Source organism: Miscanthus floridulus, chromosome 15 (genome assembly GCF_019320115.1).
Source record: "Miscanthus floridulus cultivar M001 chromosome 15, ASM1932011v1, whole genome shotgun sequence".
Lineage (NCBI taxonomy): Eukaryota > Viridiplantae > Streptophyta > Magnoliopsida > Poales > Poaceae > Miscanthus > Miscanthus floridulus.
The window spans coordinates 60,331,764-60,347,292 of record NC_089594.1 but is presented as its reverse complement, the minus strand read 5'-3'; positions in this window follow the sequence as shown (position 1 = coordinate 60,347,292).

Here is a 15,529-nt window from a genome sequence, read left to right as displayed (position 1 = left end):
GTCTGTATCTGCTGTGGCTACAGTGCGGCAAGGGAGCCTTTCGGCACCTGCCCCTGCCGTGGCTATAGTGCAGTAGCAGGGAGCCCTTTTGGCGCCTGCCCCTGTCGTGCGTTCAGAGATGGGAGAGCAGCAGATTACTTTATAATTCTTCCCCAAATCCTGCTGCTAACCCTAGAACCTCCACCATGCCGATCATCTTCTTCCGCTCCATGAACCGAAGACGGTCGAGCGGCTTGGTGAGGACGTCCACGAGTTGCTGACCAGTTTCTATGAACTCGATGACGATCTACCCTCCATCGACACGGTCCCTGAGGAAGTGAAACTTGATATCGATGTGCTTGCTCCGGTCGTGGAGAACCGGATTCTTCGCGAGGGCGATGGCGGGCTGGTTGTCCACCATCAGTGCTGGTGGGTGAGCTTCCACACCGGTTAGCTCGCCTAGCAGCCGGCGTAGCCACACAGCTTGGCATGCCGTTGTGGCCGCCGCCACGTCCTTTGCCTCGCACATGGACAATGCCACCACCTTCTATTTCAGCGACAAGTATGAGATTGGAGCTGACCCAAGGAAGACGAGCACGCCAGAGGTGCTTTGTCGTCCGTCAATATCCCCCGCCATGTTTGCATCGCTGAACATAGTGAGCTGCAGCCCACTTCCACCAGTCCTAGGGAAGATGATCCCCTGATCCACTGTCCCCTTGACGTAGCGCAGCAACCGCTTCACCACGGCTAGTGATCCTCTCGGGGATCCTCCATAAAGTGGCTGATGTAGCCCATGGTGAACGCAATGTCCAACCTCATATGGACTAGGTAGCACAGACCACCGACGATGCTCCGATAGAGTGTTGCATCTACCTTTGCTGCAGTATTGGCCTTCGTTAGCTTCAGCCGCTCCTCCATCGGAGTCACGCACGGCTTGCACTCAGCCATACCGCTCCGCTCCAATAGCTTCGAGGCGTATGCACTCTGACCGAGCATGAGCGCCTCCTTCCCCTATCTCACCTCGATACCGAGGTAGTAGGAGAGCACGCCGAGATCACTCATTCGAAAATGAGCCGTATCTCGCGCTTGAAGCTATCGATGGCCTTCGCACGCTCGCCGACGATGATCAAGTCATCCACATACACGCCGATCACGAGCTCCTCCTTCCCCCATCGCCGCGTGTAGGGCGCATGCTCGGTTACGTACCGCGTGAACCCAAGCTCGCCCAGCGTGTTGTCAAGCTTGGCGTTCCACGCTCACGGAGCCTGCCGTAACCCGTAGAGTGCCTTGCGTAGTTTGAGCACCCTATGCTCCGCTCCCTTGGCGGTGAAACCCGGAGGTTGCCTAACAAAGACTGTCTCCACCAGCTCGCCATTGAGGAAGGTTAATTTTACGTACAGGTGATGGACGTGCCAGTCCTTCGTTGGTGCCAATGCCAGTAGTAGTTGGATAGACTCCATGCACGCAACCGACGCAAAGACTTCCTCGAAGTCGATGCCCTTATGCTGGACAAAGCCTCGGGCAATGAGGCACGCCTTATGCTTGATAATGGCGCCACGCTCGTCCCACTTGACCTTGTACACCCACTTTAGGCCGATCAGACGGCATCCTAGAGGTGGATCAACGAGCTCCCAAGTCTCATTTTCCTCGATCACCTTCATCTCCTCCAGCATCTCCCGTCGCCAATTTGCACCGTGGTTGGCCAGCGCAAATGTGGGTGGTTACTCTGCACTTACGAGAAGCAGCTCTAGGTCATTGAGTAGCCGACCCACTAGGCCTGAGGACCCTGTGCCGCTGACGATGTAGTCCAGCATGCGGAACCACACCTCATCACCATCGTGGAACGCATCCACGAACTCTATGATGTTGCTTGGAGGTGAGGTGAACTCGATCGGCGTCGATGGAGTCCCCTATTCTACCAAAGTGGTCGGCACAGCACCTGGAGTGCTCGGCACCCTGACTGCAGTGCTCGTCACCACTTATGGAGTGGTTGGCACAACTGTAGGAGTGCTCGGCACCAGTCTTGGAGTGGTAGGCACCACTGCAAGACCTTTTGGCTCCGCTACAGGAGCGTTTGGCACCTGTCCTGGAGTGGTCGACACTACTATAGGACCGCTCGGCACCACTCCTAGAGTGCTCGGCACTGCCCTAGGAGTGCTCGGCTCTATTGCTAGAGTGGTCGGCACCTCCTCTCCAGCGTCTCCATCACCGTGGATGACCAAGTGCTCGACGACGAAGGTGCTAGTGAAGCCGCCAGCTTTCCCCATGCCCGGACTGTCCTAGTCCCAGGCCGCCTTCTCATTGAACATGACGTCGCATGAGACAACCACCTTGCCTTCGCGTGGGTCATAGAGCCGGTATGCCTTGGTACCTTCCTCATAGCCCAAGAGCACCATCGGTGTGCTCCTGTCCTCCAGCTTGGTGAGGACAGGCTTTGTCTTTCAGATGTGGTCGATGCAGCCTAATGTCCAGAGAAAGGACATGCTCGTCTTGCGCCCATACCAAGTTTCGAACGGCGTCACGCCCTTTAGGGCCTTTGTGGGCTCGCGGTTGAGGATAAACACCGCCGTGGTCACCATCTCACCCTAGAACCTTGCCGGCATGCTCTTGGCCTTCATCATGGATCGAGCCATGCCGACCACCATCTGGTTCCGCCGCTCCACCACACCATTCTATTGTGGTGAGTATGATGCGGTGTCATGTCACACCACACCTTGATCCACGCAGTACGCAGCGAACTCCACCGAAGTGAATTCACCGCCGCGATCAGTCCGCATCACGCGTAGCTTCTTGCCGCTCTCTGCCTCCACGCGCACCTTGAACTTCTTGATCACCTCCGTTGCCTCATCCTTGCTCATTAGGAGTTGCAACCATATATAGCGACTGCAATCATCCACGAGAAGGAGGAAGTACCATCGACCACCGTTTGTGGCTGGCGTGATTGGCCCATAGAGATCGTCGTGGACGAGCTCAAGAGCGTCCGCAACGCGATACTTGGCCGCCTTTGAGAACGGCAACCTCCTCTACGTGCGATATCGCCATCAGGAGAGTGGCCTCATCATCCTCATCAGCCTGCGCTAAATGAGCCTCAGCCTTCTTCTCCTGCTTGCGATTTGGGCACTCCTTTGCCCAATGGCCCGTCTTCCCACAGCGCCGGTAGGCGTTGGGGTTGACCTTCTTCTTCTTCTCCGAAGAAGCCTTTCCACGACGCTTGCCATCGCCACCGCGGCTGGAGGAGGCTTCCCTGGACTTCTTCATCTGGGCAGCCCACTCCTCCTCTGTTAGTAGCAACTTACTGCTCTCCATCGTTGCTGTGGCCTGCTCCATGCGCTCGTCCACCACCCGTAGACGGCCTGTTACATCCTCAATGGTGAGGGTGGATAAGTCCAGCATCGTCTCTATGGAAAGAATGATCTGGATGTACTTCACCGGCACGGAGTGGAGGTACATGGAGACCGCCTCTTCTTCGTCGATGGTGACGCCATGGCTCCTCAGCTTGCTGATGAGCGACTGCAGGCAGAGGGAGAAGTCCTCCACTGACTCACCATCCTTGAACTTGAGATTGGCGTACTTCTACATTAGCAGCTGGGCCGTCGCCTTCTTTGCGCGGTCAGAGCCGACGCGTATCGCTGCAATGGCCTCCCATGCCTCCTTAGCAGAGTTCTTCGCCCCAACGGCTCCCTGTACTCCACTGGCACAGTGGCGAGGATAGCCTCCAATGCTGACATGTTGTCTTCTTTGTTGTCGGTGCCCTTGTCAATGGCATTATAGAGCCGTCGGGCTCTGAGCTTGACCTTCATGGTCACCGCCCACTCACCATAGTTGGTGCGAGTCAGCATCGGCCAACTGGTGCTGCTGGCCTCCCACACCGTGCACACGACGACCTCCTGTCATGGCTGGGCAGCGACAGCAGTGCCGCTGCTGTCGCCCATCTCCAAACCGTTCGTCATCGTCAGCGGTTAGTCCGGCGACGGTGCTTGTACGGCTCCGATACCACTTGTTGGTCCCGAGATCTCCGGCACGGGTGAGCCAACCGCTCAACGTCGTTGCTGACCACACACACTACGGCTGGAGGTAGAAGAAGGGAGGAAGACTAGAGCGCAAACATACAGCACAAGCACCAGTGTTGGCCGGAGCTCTACAGAGGAGATGGCAAAACTGAACTCGCTCACTTTACTGAGTTGCAGAGGGAAGCTATATATACAACTCTATCCATCTCATCCTAGTACACAAATATGTCAGGCTGCCATGCTACTACAGTGACTAGATGTGACAGCAGGACTGACTTTGGCGCCTGCCCCTGCTGTGGCTACAGTGCGGCAGGGGAGTCTTTCGACGCCTGCCCCTGCCGTGGCTATAGTGTAGCAGCAGGGAGCCCTTTCGACGCCTGCCTCTGCCGCGCATTTAGAGATGGGAGAGCAACAGATTACTTTACAAAGGAAGATTTGAAGTTTATGTGCTAAATGGGGAATTGTAATTTTTTTAGTGTTGGATTTTATCTTTTCATTGACTAATATTGTCTTGGGGAACCAAACAGTTATATGTATTTAAATAGAGAAAAAATAGCAACAATAGAAAATATAAAATTCCTAGAGCCAAGTATTTACCACGTATAAACCATAAGATAAAGAAGAAGAGAATTTCACAAAGGGCGTTCCCACCAAAATCTGATTTTTTTTTACTCTAAAGCAATTCAACAATTCAATATTAAACCATGACAACATTTAGATTAAGCAGCGTCTATAGGATACCAAAATATTGATGGGCAGAGAATATTTGTGAGTACCATAGATAGTACACCTCCTATAAAATTGTTCATCCTCTATAATAGGAAGACTAAAATAGCAGCAAAAGCAGCACAAGGTTTAAGCTCCATGGTTCATCCACAAAAAAGTACATCCACATTTTTTACTTGAGAAATATTGAATGATAAAGATCACGTTCACGAAAGTGATCAACCAAATTTATGATGTTGTATCTACAAATTGCAAATAAGTATATATGTCATGTAGGATTGGCAACAGTACCTCAGTATCTCAATTTGGGATCAGCAAAATAGAGTGTGGTGGTATTCTCTGTTTGGCATATCATTTTATATTGAGTTAAATGCACCAACAGTCTTCAAATTTCACGAACTTTGAAAATGTATTTATGGATCCACAAATTTGTTGAGCGATGCACCGTAGGTCTATGTCAGACACATGTGCATTCCATGCTGATATGGCATGTTACTGTGGCATATTATTTTATTTTTATATTTAACCCCTCCCCTTCCCTCTTCTCCTATGAATGGATCCTTGCTTCCCTCCTCTCCCATGCAGACCTTAGCCCGGTGGATACCTTGATTCCCTTGCCTCGCTGCTTTAATTATGTTTAGCATCCATTGTCTTGTGATCTTTGATCTAATGGCCCCGTTCAGCTTACTGAATCTTGGCTGAAATTAGCTGAAAGACACTGTTTTGGCTGAATTGTTGTGAGAGAAAAACACTGTTACGGCTGAAAAAATAAGCCGAACAAACCAAATATAGGGTAAGCCGAACGGAGCCAACATGTGCTCCCAATGGAGGGCTGAGAGCTGCTGCTGCTAAATAGAATTGTAAAGAGCAGAGCTTGCATGTACCGAGCACTTTGTTCGGGCAGCAGTTGTCGACCTGCTGCAACCTCAGTGAAGAGAGGACAATAAGCAGCTGAAAATTGAAGATTTGCCCAACTGCTGTGGCGCCGTAGCCGGTTGGAGAACGACAAAACTGAAGCTGTTGTCAACGAAGAAAAACTGCAGCTACCAGTCCACTTTCTTCAGAAGAAAAACAGAGAGCAGAACAAGGGAACAAAGTAGCACCACAAAGCCTGCTGTAGTCTTGACACAGTACTAAAATGAATTGAACTGATGCTCCGAGGAAACCAATGCAGCTGAACTGATGCTGCTACTGAAATCTGTAGAAGGAGATGCAGGCACTGGTTCCATTGAATTTCATACTGAGTTGATGAAGCAGAAGAACCACACGAGCTGCATCCAAACGAACTGAAAAAACCAACGCAGCTGTGCTATCACTGCTTCTGAAAACAGAAGTTTCAGAACAGACACAGTAAGCAGACTATTGGCTGAACTGCTCCCAATTTAACCAAACTGAATCAATCCAAAACCAGATGAACAAAAGTTTGGAACATGGTCTCAGTTCATCATGGGAAAGCAAACCCGATCAGATTCGTCCAAAAAGATCGAACCTTTCTCATGAATTTCAGAAAATCATGAAATCACTAACATTTATGATATCGAGTAAGTATCATAGATTAATAATGCAATATATTTTTATAGTAAACCTATTTGGAGACACAAACGTGAAACTTGAAATTAATTTACCCTTTGGAATGCGAGATGTGTACTCTTTTTGGAAACGATGGGAGTATGAGAAAAGGAGCTGGTTTGAGACCTGAATCCTCCATGTTTGTACTTGCAATCCTGCTCTTGCTCGCTAAAACAGCAGCCTCTGATACATGGCAGCATGGAGGATGCATCGCGAGGGAGAGGGAAGCCCTCCTGTCCATCAAAGCAGGCATCGCGGACGATCCCTATGGCCTCCTCTCGTCATGGCAAGGGCAGGACTGCTGCTGATGGATGGGAATCAAGTGCAGCAACAGAACTGGCCATGTCATCAAGCTCGACCTCCGTAAGGGTATGACCAAATTTCTCTGATAGGCGAGACAAGTTCTTCTCTGAAAGTTCTAGAGCGTCTGCAACACCTAGACCTCGCTTTCAGATGTGTTACGGCCTCTTCTTGATCTACCGTACCTCGACCTCTCTGGCCTCAACTGTTCCGGCCCAGTGCCCCATCAGCTTGGTATGTGAAGATGCGTGGAATGAGATGCCTCGATCTATGGGCATGCATGCAACGCTATGCATGCCGTAATAATTAGCGGCCTCAATCCTATTGCAGCAGTACACGTACTACTCCCAGCAGTATGTAGCACCTGTTTTCCATAGGCAAAATTACAAAAATCACCCCATATGTCACTTTACTTTTGAGACTCCACCCCATAAGTCATTTTATTTCAAAAGCCCAACCCCTACCTTTTTTTTGTTGCAAAAACCACACACCACTTATGTACGTAGCCAATTTAAAGTTGTTTATGTATTCTTTAGAATGTGTGTGTAAAGGACCATCGATGAAAAGTGGCTTCTCCCGGCTCCTCCTCCAGGCCCCTAAAAACATGCTCTCACATGGAAGCCATTTTGTCAAACGGTTTACCAAAACCGCTTCAGCTCCACCAGTGGAACTGTTCGTGGAGCTGAAGCAAAAAAAAAAAAAATGGCTTCACTAATGAAGTGAAGCCCTGCCAAACGGGGCCTAAACATCGTGACACCAATTTTCACTTTGTGTAAAAGTTTTTCAGCACAACAAGATGAACGAATAAGCATAATTGAAGCACCAAAAATAGTCATGTTACGTCTAGCTTGGCTTTTAATGGGCCTATGCATGTTGGCGGAAACAACAAGAACAAATGAAGCACATGCGTACTAGGGTGCAGTGGGATGGACTAGGGGCCGGGCATGTGCAACAAAACATTTTACGTGGTGGAATCTCAGAATCAAAGTGACTTATATGGCGATTTTTGCAAATTTTTTCCATTTATTATTATGCATGTAACAATGCTCCTTAAATCATGCACATAATTAGCATAAAAACACTCTTGGATTATTAGTTTCATACCAAGAAAAAAATAAAAGTCACGCCATTGTATTTTAGCTCTCATTTGCTTTTTGTTACCAATTTTTTGGCAGAGCCAAGGTAAAAAGAAGGTAGGAGCCTCCCCCTCCCTCTCCCCCATAATGCGTTGGCATGTGAACATGTGATGATGCACATATAATGCGTTGCTTTGGAATTGGGGTTTACCTTTTGTCTTGGTACGTACTAGTAACCTTGAAATGAGTTTTTATTTTATTTCAAGGCTATTGCTGCGGCATATCCAATTTGCAACACGCACGATCAATGTAAAGTGTTGGAATTCCTAAAATCTTAAGACCTTGTTTGGATGCGCATGCATTCATCTCAATCCACGTGTATTAAAGTGGATTAGAATGGAATTAAATTAAGTTCCATTCTAATCCACTCCGACGTATGTGGATTGAAGTGGATACATATGCATCTAAACAAGCCCTAAATATAAGTAGGAATGGAGATTACTCGCAAAAAAAAAGTACTCCGTAGGAATGGAGAGGCATCTCATATCTTTGGTGCACTTTTTGTTTATTCATAATGTTAAAAACCATGTGGGACCCGCATGCCACAGAAGTACATGCTATGGCCCCGTTTGCTTCTTTTATAATCCGTACTTTTCAGCTTATTTTTTCAGTCGGAACATTATTTTTCTCTCATGACAAATCAGCCGGAACAGTGTTTCGATTTGTTTTTTCAGCGAAGCGTACGGAGCCTGTATATCAGTAACGTTTGAATCCCGTAATTACGTGTGGTACACGTATACACACTAGTATATAATTGAAACACAGTTGCGTTAATTAATTAATAAATTAAATATCTTGGCATATCATGTGCCCATGCCATTATATTACTTTGGTCTTGGTTCTAATTTATTTGGGCATAGAAAGAGCAGGCACCATGCCCCCCTTTGTTTGACGAGGGTTCTACATCCTGCATGGCCTCCGACCCTCCTAGCAGTAGCAGGCTAGCCTAGCCGTAGGCATGCATCCAGTCCAGGGCCATGTTTAGATTGCAAAAAATTGCAACCCGATGAATAGTAGCGCTTTCGTCTTATTTGGTAAATATTGTCCAATCGTGGACCAACTAAGCTTAAAAGATTCATCTCGTGATTTCCAACTAAACTGTGCAATTAGTTATTTTTTTTACCTACATTTAATGCTCCATGCAAGCGGTTAAAAATTGATGTGATGGAGAGAGAGTGAAAAAACTTGGAATTTGAAGGTGATCTAAACAAGGCCCAGGTTTCTCTTTCCGTGCAAGTGCAGCATGAACGAGGAGAAAACAAAATAATGTAGTATCAGATGGGATGGGAGGAGAAGGCTAGGATTTGCTTGTGACTTGACTGGTGCTGTGTGCCGTGTAGGAGTATTGTGTGTGGTGGGTGCAGGCTAGCTAGGGTGCTTGAGAGTTGATTATTTCTACTGTTGTACACCCATTGTTGATTATTTCTACTGTTTGTTTGAATTACTTTTTAATCGAATCAGTTTATTTCAGCGTATTTTTCATCACAGAATACTATTAAATCAGCCGAAACCAATCAATTTATGTACCAGCCGAACAGGACGATTGTTTTTTACTCCTATATTGTTGCAAGCAAGGATTCGCGGGGGAAAGCGAGGATCGATCGGATCGGAGTGTTGGGCGCCACCAAGGATGTGGGCCCATCCTGTCCCATGCACTGCATGACGGCATCCCCTGCAAAAGCAAACAGCTACAGTATACCCTCCTTTCGCTAGGCACACCCCAAACCTACCCCTCTCCTCCCTCCCTCAGTCCCTCCTCCGGTCTAACCCTCACCGCTCCACCATACCAGGACACCCACTACCAAAACCCCAGATTGCTCCACCAAAACTCCCAAATTGCTTCAAAAACCCTAACTCCCTCTCCCAAAGCGAGGCGCACCCACCGCCACCGCCTCCCAAATGGCCGCCTTCGCAAGATTCATGGCTTCCGCGATGACCAGGGGTAGCCGTGCCGCCACCGCCATGCTGGCGCCCCGTGTGCCAGCGTTGGGGCAGCCAGTAGGCCGCAACTGTCCTAGCACAGCCGCGGCACCACCCCTACTGTTCGGGCTGCACGCGCCTACGCCGCGCCACCTTCCGCCATACGGGCACCGCTTCGGCTCCAGCGTCGTGCGGACTCGGCTTCCGCGACGACCTCCGTCCACTCGGGCCGCACGCGCCTACGCCGCGCCACCTTCCGCCATATGGGTGCCGCTTCGGCACCGGCGTCGGCATCCTCGACTCCAAGCCAATCCTGGCCTCAGCGACGATAAGGGGCAGCTATGCCACTGCCGCCGTGCTGGCTCTCGCGTGTTTTAAGGCCATGAGAAGTATGTAGAATCACTACTATACTTCGTGTCTTGCTGGCATTAACATTTGTGATTGCAGCACTCATCATTGGAAATATATATGAGTCTAGTTTCCAATACAACAAACGGTGCATCTTTTGGACTTCCAAGCTAAGAGTTATGACCATTTTAGTGGAAGCTACACATGCTGTTTTGTGGCTGCGGGAGAAAACCGAGGACTCTTCAATTTCTCCACCAAGATGATCTTCACTTGCTTTTTTATGCTTATGTTCGCACCCAACAAGGAGGGGTATTCCTAGTATAAATAAACCATGTAATCCATCATTTGAAGCGGAGTTTATATTGATATGATATGAAAATTGAGCATGACTCTTCTTTGAGAAACCCGTCGAGTAATCTCCGGTGGTAGTTAATCTTGTTGAGTAATCTCTGAGTGATTCTAGTTTTATTCTATATACCACATACCCTTCTGCGGAGTTGATCCTTATCATTTGGTATCAGTGCTTATGGTGATGGCCGGCTGCCAATGTCGTCGAGCGAACTTCGGCAGCGACAACATCAACCAAGAGCATGATCACCACAATGTGATCCTCGAAGGCCTGGGACCACCAAATTGAAGAACACATGGAGTGTCTTGAAGCTACTGGTTGTGAAGCACTTCGTCAAGAGATGGAGAGCCTTTTTGTTATGATTGCTGCAAGCAACGCTGTCTTGGAGTTACCGATTCGTATGGGTATGTTCAACAAGCGGTGTTACTATGTTCCACCAATATATGATGAAGAACAAGAAGATCATGAAGGACTTCATCAAGAGGTTGGTTTTCATGATGCTACCACCCATGATTTTTGTGGTCATCTTGTTGCTCGTCATGATCTTGCTCTTTTTGATGCTACTCCTTTCTAAGTTGTTAGTCATGATGTTGATGGTTCGCGTCAGAGAGAGAACTCTTTTGATTATGATTGTTGCAATCAATGTGGTCATGAAATTATTGATTCATATGGTGCATTCAAGCAATGGTGCTATTGTATTCCACCAATTTATGATGAAGAACCTGATGATCTCAAGTGAAGCATATATATAGTTCAGAACATGGTGATCTTTGAGTCTATGCATCATTCTTCTTGTGCTGATCATGAAGGAATTATATATCAAGTTGATGGCCGTTTAGTTGATTCTTGGATTTAAGATGGTACAACCTGTGATCATGGTCATATTGTACCTATCTTGCAGCAAAAAGAGGGTATTTCATTTGTGATTCCGTCATGGAGCCATGGTTGTGCAAGAACTCGGTACAAGGCAAGAAAGAAAAGCAATGAGAAAAGTGGTTGGAATGAACTTGCAAGAATTCCAAGATGGAGTTGCCATGCATCAATATTAGTTGGGTTACGCCACCAACATACTATATGTGGTAAAGGATGTTATCAGAATGATGATCATAACATAAGAAAGTATGGCATCAATATCATCATGGTTCCAACTAATCCAAACTCGAGGACGAGTTCTTTTCAACAGGGGGAGGATGATAAGGCCATGAGAAGTATTCAGAATCACTGCTATATTTTGTGGCTTGCTGGCATTAACATTTGTGGTTGCAGCACTCATATGCTATGTTATTGGAAAGATATATGAGTCTAGTTTCCACCGCAACAAACGGTGCATCTTTTGGACTTCCGAGCTAAGAGTTATGACTATTTTAGTGGAAGCTGCATAGGCTATTTTGTGGCTGCGGGAGAAACCGAGAACTCTTCAATTTCTCCAACAAGATGATTTTCACTTGCTTTTTTTATGCTTACGTTCACACCCGACTAGTACGGATATTCTTAGTATAAATAAACCATGTAAACCATCATTTGAAGGGGACTTGATATTATGATATGAGAATTGAGCATAATTCTTCATTGAAAAACACGTCGAGTAATCTCTGGTGCTAGTAGATCTTGTTGAGTGGTGTCCGTCCTATCCACCACATACCCTTCTGCAAGTTGATCCTTATTAGCATGCCAGCGTCAGGGCAACCGGTAGGCTGAAGCTGTCCTTGGACGCCGCTATATCTACTCAGGACGCACACGCCTACACCATGCCTTCTTCCGCTGTACGGGCAACGCGTCCTGGCCAAGCAAGGCATCTCCAACGGCGTCCTCAAGCCTGGTGGTGGCGGCAGCGTCCCCAGCGGCAAGACAAAGGATGTCCTTGCTATGGCCTACAATGACTCCATCTCAGGGGACACCACAAAGGTCGCCAACGCCGAGATCCTACATTTCGATGACACGAGGTACTTTCTCCTCTCCGTTCATAGTGATTTCTTCCAGTCGATCCGTGGCTCGTGCTCGCCAATAGAATTGGCCATTGTCTTCTTGTAAGTCACAACTGGGAGCTGAGGTGAGGGCCAGTTCAAGAGGAATCTTTTCTTGATTGTTTGATTTTTTCTAGAATTCGTGATTGTTCTTGCCATTGGTGTAGCTTTGGGTGTGTGGCCGATTCTCAACTAGATGATGGAAGCTGCTCATCACTTGAGCACCACCGAAGAAGGGCAGAAGATGGTTACCGAGTTTCTTGACCCTGTCCTCAACCACCTTGAAATTAGGTACCCAAGGATCGCTTGGTTGGGGAGCCACAAAGAGAAGAAGGTATTTTCTTTGCTGCGCCATTTTCAAGATATGAGGTATCCCTTCTACTCTCCGCTACTTAAAAAGTATACTTGACTACCATACCTAAATTTTTTCTACATTGACATTTACTCTCTATATAAGAAACCATTAGTCTAGGGACACCATTTCACTTTGCACATAAGATACAACACTTGCCTAGACTATGCTCTTTAGCTTGATGTAGTGGTTTTCCATGTGCTTTTTTTGTTGGATCTGTATAAATGGACCTGCACTAGAACTTTGCTTCCCATTTATTAGTGCTACCATCCTTGCATAATGGACAATTACTTGACATTCAAGTGACTCTTGTTGTGATGATAAGTATGTTGGTTTTGCTAACAAAGAAAGAGCGAAGGAAGAAAGAGCGAATGAGATATGAAGGAAGAGAATTGAGTGATCAGCCCCCCTTTCCCCGTCCCCATCTCCCCCCTTTTATAGGGGAGGTGGGAGGAGATGTTCTCTTTATTTCCAATGGTGGGGCTGGTATTTACAAAAAATACCACTAGGGGCTACAAATGGATCCTAGTGGGATTTTTATTTACAAAAATGCCACCAAAAGCTACAAATAGACTCCAAATATTATTATGCGAGAACCTAGGCTATGTTGGGCCTTGAACACGATAATGGTGGTCCCAACATATAATATACCCCTCATAGTAGCCACTCAACTATTTGGTTCTGACTGAAAGTACAAGATCTAATAGCTGAATACAACCAACCGTGGCCCAATTACAACTCAGATTCGACACTGGGACTTTTGTCTTCATAGATAGTGTGGGGACTATTTTGCCTTTGGCTAGTCTTTGGCATGTCTTCGGCTAGTGAAAGGTCCTAAATGGCTAGAGGGGGTGAATAGCATAATAAAATTTCTACAAATTCACTAGAGCAATTAGTTTAGACAACTAAATGGCAATTAAGCAAGTTTTGCTCTAGCTCTACTTTGTGTTGCAAGCCACCTACCGTACACTAGTTGTTATGATCTCTAATCCACACAATCAAAGGCTATGTCACTACTTTACTAACCAGTGAGCTAGTGTTGATAGAAGATGCTCGGCAGTCCACCAAGGGGTATACCATGATGGTAGATTTGTCGTAGAGGTGAGCGAGATTAGGAGCGAGATGGTAATACAAGCACCAAGACATAAGATTTAGATATGTTCGACCATCAGTATGACGTAATACCTACATCCTGTGTTCTGATGTATTGCATTGAGATGTATTGACCGTGTCCACTAGGGGACCCCTATCTCTCCTTATATACTCTAGAGGGGTAGGGTTACAAGGAAAGTAGTCTATTTAGTACTATACAATATCTTGCGGTGCACGCCGAGTAGCAGCCGTGCATGCCTTGATCTTGTGGGCTGGGCCACCTCTGATGGTGCATCCCATGTCTTGTCTTGTGGATACCGGGGGCCATACCCCCATAGCTAGTCCCTAGGCCTGACAATAGGTGACGTAGTCACGTGGTGCCAGGGTCAGAAAGTAGAAGACCAGCCAAGCAGGCAGCCAGTCCCCAGGCGTAGCCTCGAGATGAGAAAAGCACACATTCACCACTAGGTGAAGTGTGCCCACTTAGTCCCCGAGCCTACTAAAGATGAAGAATGAATCTTGTAGCAGGGTCAAAGAAAAGGAAGTCTGAAACCTTACCGATGTCATCTGACATGCATGTATCAAGACCCTAGATGTGCTGCCCAAAATCAGCACCCTGATCCAAACAGCATGGAGCAGCTTGATGGCACACCGACAAGACATAGCAAGATCTGACCACTAAGGGAGCACCGAGGAGTACTTGGCATCGCTAGTGATGTCCTGAGCACCGAAGAGCGAGGAGTCCCTGGCGTCGCTGGCGATGTCCGAGCACCAAGGAGCAAGGAGTCCCTGGCAGTTGCTGGTGATGTCCGAGGGCCAAGGAGTCCCCGACGTCGCTGGCAATGTTCGAGTACCGAGGAGTGAGGAGTCCCCAACGTCGCTAGCAATGTCCGACCACCGAGGAGCAAGGAGTCCCCGGCATCGCTAGCGATGTCCGAGTACCAAGGAGTCTCCAGCGTCGCTAGCGATGTCCGAGCATTGAGGTGCGAGGAGTCCCTGGCGTTGCTGGCGATGTCCGAGCACCGAGGAGCGAGGAGTCCCTAGCGTCGCTGGCGATGTTCGAGCACCGAGGAGCGAGGAGTCCCCAGCATCGCTGGCGATGTCCAAGCATCAAGGAGCGAGGTGTCCCCGGCGTCGCTGGCGATGTCCGAGCACTGAGGAGTTCCCTGCGTAGCTAGCGATGTCTGAGCACCATGGAGTCCCCGGCGTAGCTGGCGATGTCCGAGCACCGAGGAGTCCTTAGCGCAGCTGGCGATGTTCGAGCAGCGAGGAGTCCTCGACGCAGTTGGTGATGTCCAAGCACCAAGGAGTCCTCGGCGTAGCTGGCGAGGTCCGAGCACCGAGGAGTTCCCGATGAGGCTGGCTAGGTCTGAGCACCGAGGAGTCCCCAGCGTAGCTGGCGATGTTCGAGCACTGAGAAGTCTCTGGCGTAGGCAGCGATGCTCGAGCACCGAGGAGCAAGGTGTCCCTAGCGCCACTGGCGATGTCTGAGCATCGAGGAGCAAGGAGTCCCCGATGTCATTGGTGATGTTCGAGCACCGAGGAGGGAGGAGTCTCCGACGTCGCTGGCAATGTTCGAGCACCGAGGGGCGAGGAGTCCCCGGCGTTGCTGGCGATGTTCGAGCATCGAGGAGCGAGGAGTCCCTGGCATAGCTAGCGACATCCATGCGGTGAAGTGTGCCCACTTAGTCCTCGAGCACGAAGAATCCGAGCACCGAGGAGTAACCGGCGTAGCTAGCGATGAAGTACGAGCGACGAACAGTCTAGTCAACTGGTCGGCGATG